Source organism: Primulina eburnea, chromosome 4, assembly GCF_022965805.1.
Source record: "Primulina eburnea isolate SZY01 chromosome 4, ASM2296580v1, whole genome shotgun sequence".
NCBI classification, from domain to species: domain Eukaryota; kingdom Viridiplantae; phylum Streptophyta; class Magnoliopsida; order Lamiales; family Gesneriaceae; genus Primulina; species Primulina eburnea.
Window position 1 is genome coordinate 22,216,910 of NC_133104.1, and position 6,185 is coordinate 22,223,094.

At 39.7% G+C, this 6,185-nt stretch overlaps 1 non-coding gene across 1 annotated transcript; it reads left to right on the top strand.

Moving 5' to 3' along the window:
• Positions 1-4,088: 4,088 nt before the first annotated feature.
• On the top strand, positions 4,089-4,194 carry LOC140831239 (small nucleolar RNA R71). Its single transcript, XR_012117816.1, has one exon. It is a non-coding gene; the product is annotated as a small nucleolar RNA R71 (small nucleolar RNA).
• Positions 4,195-6,185: the final 1,991 nt, after the last annotated feature.

Below are 6,185 nucleotides of genomic sequence, written 5' to 3' on the forward strand. Positions count from 1 at the left end.
GAAGTGTTGCTAAATTAAAAGTTGGCCAAATAATTAATGTATTTGAAAATTGTGATTTTCATAAACATTATAATGGACTAAATTAAATTAATTCAAGTGTTGAATTAATTAAACACTAGTGGGCCTAGTAGAGTCCAAATAATTAAATTAATTCAAGTGTTAAATTAATTAAATCATATTGGATCTTGTAGAGCCCAATAGTAAAATAATTATTCAAGTAGTGACTTGAGTAATATCAAGTAAGGTTTTATTGGGCTCAAATATGTTTGAGAAAATTAAATTAAAGTCAATGGACCTTGTAATTGTTACAAGCCCAAATAGGAAAGAATGCATGGGAGGTGAAGGGTTGGGATACAACATTTTCCACATCCAAGGCATGGCATGCTTTTGGGACATACAATCACTTTTTCAAGCACCAAGAAAAGTCTCCCTTCTCTCCTCCCACCCCTTATGGCCGAAATTTTAGTCTCAATTCTCCTCCAATTTTTGTTCTTCAATTGTTGAGGAAAGCCTACACTTCTCAATAAAAAATACTCTAATTTTTCTAGTGCAAAATTAGTGTGGTTCTAGCTAGTTGGTGGTGGGCCTAATTTTGAAGGAAAGATTCAAGAACAAGGTGAAGCTTGTAGATTGTCTTGCCATCAAGAGCGTAGTTGTATATCAACTAAGTTGGAGCCATCATCAATCTCAAGAGATTGATAGGTAACTATTTCTCAACACCCTATGTATGACAAAGTTGAGATTTTGTATATGTTGCACACTAGTACATGGTGTTTGAATTTTTGAAGATTTTACTCAAAAATTTTGGTTTTCATGTTTAGAAAACAATTTTGAAATTCCGTTGAGAATTTGAACACCATAAAATCGATCCCTTTCATTTGCATCTTTTTTAGCAAGCAAATATTTCAGTGCAGAGTGGTCTGTGTAAATAATGACTTTTGACAAAACAAGATATGTATGAAATTTGTCAAGCGCAAATACTACTGCAAGTAATTCCTTTTCAGTTGTTGCATAATTCAATTGAGCCTCATCTAAGGTCTTACTTGCGTAGTAAATTGTATGAAATACCTTGTTTTGTCTCTGGCCAAGGACAGCTCCCACCGCAGTGTCACTGGCGTCGCACATGATCTCGAAAGGTAGATCCCAATCTGGTGCCACCAAGACAGGAGCCGTCACCAAGCGCTCCTTCAAATCCTCGTATGCCTGTAAACAGTCAGAATGAAAATCAAAAGGCACATCTTTCATAAGTAGGGAAGATAGAGGTTTGGCAATTTTAGAAAAATCTTTGATAAAATGCCTATAAAAGTCGGCGTGGCCTAGAAAACTTCTAACTCCCTTTACTGAGGCTGGTGGTGGTAGGTTCTTTAATACTTCAATTTTAGTTTCGTACACCTCAATTCCTTTTTCCGAAACCTTGTGCCCTAAAACAATTCCCTCTTGTATCATGAAATGACACTTTTCCCAATTGAGCACCAAGTTTGTCTCCTCACATCTTCTCAACACGGACCTCAAATTCTGCAAACACTCATCAAACGTTGCACCAAAGATAGAAAAATCATCCATAAATATTTCAAGAAAGGTTTCAATCATATCATGGAATATAGCAGTCATACAGCGCTGAAATGTAGCAGGTGCATTACAAAGACCAAAAGGCATACGACGAAAAGCAAAAGTGCCATAAGGACAAGTGAAAGTGGTTTTCTCTTGGTCCTCAGGTGCAATAGTGATTTGATTATATCCGAATACCCATCTAGAAAACAATAAAATTCATGCCCCGCTAATCTCTCCAACATTTGATCAACAAAAAGAAGGGGGAATTGGTCCTTACGGGTGGCATCATTCAGTTTCCTATAGTCAATGCACACTCTCCACCCCGTAACAGTTCTTGTGGGAATAAGTTCATTCTTTTCAGTGGTGATCACCGTAATCCCTCCTTTCTTAGGCACACATTGAACCGGACTTACCCACACACTATCGAAAATAGGATGGATAATACCTGAATCGAGAAGCTTAATAGTTTTAGCCTTCACTACCTCTTGCATCTTTGGATTTAGTCATCTTTGAGGTTCCACGAGAGGTGAGTACTTTTCTTCCATCAAGATTTTATGCATGCATATCGATGGACTGATTCCCTTTATGTCTGCCACCTTCCAGGCGAATGCTCTTTTGTGCTCCTTGAGAACTTGCAACAACTTTTCCTCCATAGCATCTGTCAAAGCAGCTGAAATAATGACATGCAAAGTGTTATTCTTACCTAGAAATATGTACTTCAAGTGCGGAGGTAAGGGTTTGAGTTCAAGCGTCGGTGGTTCCTCGATGCTTGACTTTGGAGGGGTCAAATCTCTGCGCTCTCCCAGAGCTTCCAGTCTCATCCTCATCGGCCTTCTCCATGGAGGGTTGGCATTGAAGTGTGATACTTTTTTTTCATTGTCCAAGTCGTCATCCTCCAATTCAGTTGTGAGGGTGGCTTCCAAAGGGTCCCCAAGAGCATCCTGCACATAGTTAGAAACGAGAGCATTCCACAGCATCAATTCTATAACAACTATCAGAGTGCAGTGTGTGCTTAAGTGCATTAAAAACATCAAAAGTGATCTCTTTCTCGCCCACTCTTAATCTCAACTTCCCTTCTTGAAAATCAATCAGGGCCTTGCCAATCGCAAGGAATGGTCTCCCAAGAATCAAGGGCATCTCTATGTCTTCCTCCATGTCAAGTACCACAAAATCCACAGGGAAAATAAATTTTTCCACTTTCACGAGTACATCCTCAATCACTCCGCGGGGGTACTTGACAGATCTGTCAGCTAGATGTAAGGACATCCGCGTCGGCTTAGGTTCTCCCAATCCAAGTTTCCTAAACACAGAAAGAGGCATCAGGTTAATACTTGCACCAAGATCACATAACGCTTTATGAAAAACAAAATCTCCAATCATGCAAGGAATAGAGAAACTCCCTGGATCCTTAAGTTTCGGTGGGATCTTGTTTTGCACCAAAGCAGAACAATTTTCAGTAAGACTCACCGTCATGTGATCCTCCAACTTCCTCTTATTCGCTAATATATCTTTCAAAAAACTTAGCATAACTAGGCATTTGCATCAAGGCATCGACAAAAGGAATATTGATATGCAAATTTTTGAATATCTCAAGAAACTTACCGAATTGTGCATCTAGTCTTGCTTTTTTCAGTGCTGCAGGAAAAGGTGGGGGAATAACAATTTTAGGTTGTGCAGTGGGTGATGGTGTAGAGTTAGAGGACTTACCTTTGGATGTTTCAGGGTGTTCATCCGATTTTTGAGTTCTCTCTTTTTCTCTTGACTCTAAAACTTTTTCACTCTTCAACTCGATGACCTTCACTTGATCTTTTGGATTTGTCTCTGTGTTAATTGGCAAGGTGCCCGGCTATCTGTTTGTGATCATTTTTGCCAACTGTCCAATCTGATTCTCAAGCCCCTTTATCGATGCATCCTGATTCTGTAGTCTAGTCTCGGTAGACGAGATGAACTTAGACATCATCTGCTCCAAATTGGACTTCTCTTCTCTAGGAGGATCAGACATGTACATTGGTTTTTTCCCATATAATTGTCCTCCTTGTGGTCTATTCTGGCTGTTTTTACCACCCCATGAGAAGTTTGGGTGTTGCCTCCACCCCGGATTGTATGTGTTCGAATACGGGTCATTCCTTGGGCGGTTTTGGACCCCTACTTGATTTATCGGTGCCCCTTCTTGCACATAAAATGGATTTTCATCTTGACAGTCCTTCGCATAGTGTTCCCCTCCACACTTGTCACAGAATATCTCTTGAAGACGCATCGCCATGCCACCCACATTCAAGATGTCTAGTTTCCTGTTTAAAGCAACAAGTTGTGCAGTAATAGCAGAAAAATCAGTTACTTGGTGAACTCCTGCACTCTTTCGCTGTTTGTTTCTTTCAGATTGAGAGTGATAGCTGCTAGCAGCCATCTCCTCTAACAATTCATATCCTTCCTCCGTGGTTTTTCTCAACAGGTTTCCACAAGCAGCAACATCTATCATAGTATAGTTAGGAGTAAGCAAACCATAATAAAATGTTTGAACGACTAACCCAAGTGGTAACTCGTGATGTGGGCATCTTTGTAGTAGATCCTTGAAGCGTTCCCATGCCTCATATAAAGATTCCTGATCGAATTGAGCAAATGTTGTAATATCTGCTCGCAGCTTCATGGTCTTGGAGGGAGGGAAGTATTTGATGAGAAATGCTTTCGCCATGTCCTCCCATGTAGCGATCAAACCTACAGGAAAACAATTTAACCACGATTTAGCTTTATCACGTAAGGCGAACGGAAATAAAAGCAACCTAACAGCATCATCAGAAACTCCATTGAATTTAAAAGTATCGAAAATTTCAAGAAATTCCGCGATATGCGTGTTTGGGTCATCTACTACAGTTCCTCCAAATTGGACTGTGTTCTAAATCATCTGGATTATGGCTGGCTTGATTTCAAAGTGATTTTCCCGCACGATAAGCCTCACAATGCTAGGGCGTGCACCCTCCAAAGAAGGTTGGGCATACTCCAGCATTGGTATGAGGCGCGGTATCTCCACATGTCTATCTTCACGACGTTCCTTCTCTTGATCATTCAACTGCCTCTCCATCAGTTCTTTTAGTCTCTGCTGCTGTCTTCTCCTGCGGAAAGTTCTTTCGATTTCAGGATCAAACTCAAGCTTCACGTCAAGTGACTTTGGCATGCACTAGACAAGATATCTGGAATAAAATATGGAGTGTTAGCTAAAGAAAAATAAAATAAAGCTAAAGAAAATGACTAAAAATAAAATTGTAGATTAACAGTCCCCGGCGACGGTGCCAAAAACTTGATCGAGCAAAACTTGCACTTGGGAATCCTCAATAAAAATATGATTTTTTATGCTCAAAATTAATCGCAAGTGCACGATGTCAAGTAATAGTATAATGTATGTGAGTACGAGTATCGTTCCACTGAGGACTGTATTTAACAATTATTCTTTTCAGTTATGAGATCTTTAGCAACGAAAATTTGATTGAGTGAATAATACTACTATGCTCACAGAAAGATGCAAATAAAATGATTTAATAAGTAATGAATGAGAATTAATATCTAAAATTTTGTGTAAAATTCAATGAGAAATGAATTTGTTGGGAATTTCGGTTCACCTACCCCTCGTTAATTAATTAATTCGTTCGAAAGTGATCAAATGCTTCCGACAGGATTTCCTATTCTATTGAACACACTCTCTCGACCTATGCCAAAATAATTCTACTCAATGAAGTAATAAATATTTTTAATTATTTATCAAGAGTGAATCGCATTTCGATCTATGAAATCCCCTAGTTTTTGACCCTAAGGACTATGACTATCGGCGCGTATCCAATTTCATATATCTATGTAAATTGTAGATCCACGGATTATACTACTCGTTCCTATCACAAGTTATTCTCTCGAACTCACTCGCAATAAAAAACGTTGTTAAAGTTAGCTACGCTCCAACAAAACAATTAAACAATAGTATAATCAAGAATAACGCAACAATCAAACATAACTTAATTCAAATCAAAGTTTGGGGTAGGCTCCCCTTAAATCCCAACAAATATTAAAGTTTAGCTACTAGAATTCATGATTGAAATAAATAAAATTAAGTTCAAGTGACAAAAACTAAATACGAAATACTAGAACTGACAAAAAACGCGAAGAACGATGCCCGGAAATCTTCAAATCTTCAATTCAAGCTCCAAGTGCTCTCTAAGGCTTGTGGTAGCTGAATAATGGAGTCTGAATCCTCCCTAATTCGTGCCTCCCCCCTTTTCATATCTTCCCTTATCCAAAATAAGGTAAAAGATCGGACAAAAAATCTTGCCAAAATTAGGTGGCGCTCGGGCGGTAAAGAATTACCGCTCGAGCGCCACACTCTCTGTAGACTACCTGGAGCATACGGCTTCTGGCGCTCGGGCGGTAGAAAAGTACCACTCGAGCGCCACACTGTCTGTAATTTCTTCCTTGTGGATCATTCCTCGCGCTCGGGCGGTAGAATTTCACCGCCCGAGCGCCACATCTTCTGTCCGTCTCTTCAGCACCTCGCTTCTCGCGCCCGAGCGGTAGAAAATTACCGCTCGGGCGCCAACCTTTCTGTACACAATCTTGTTGGCTTAGCACTTGGCCCCGAGTTCCGTTTTTCC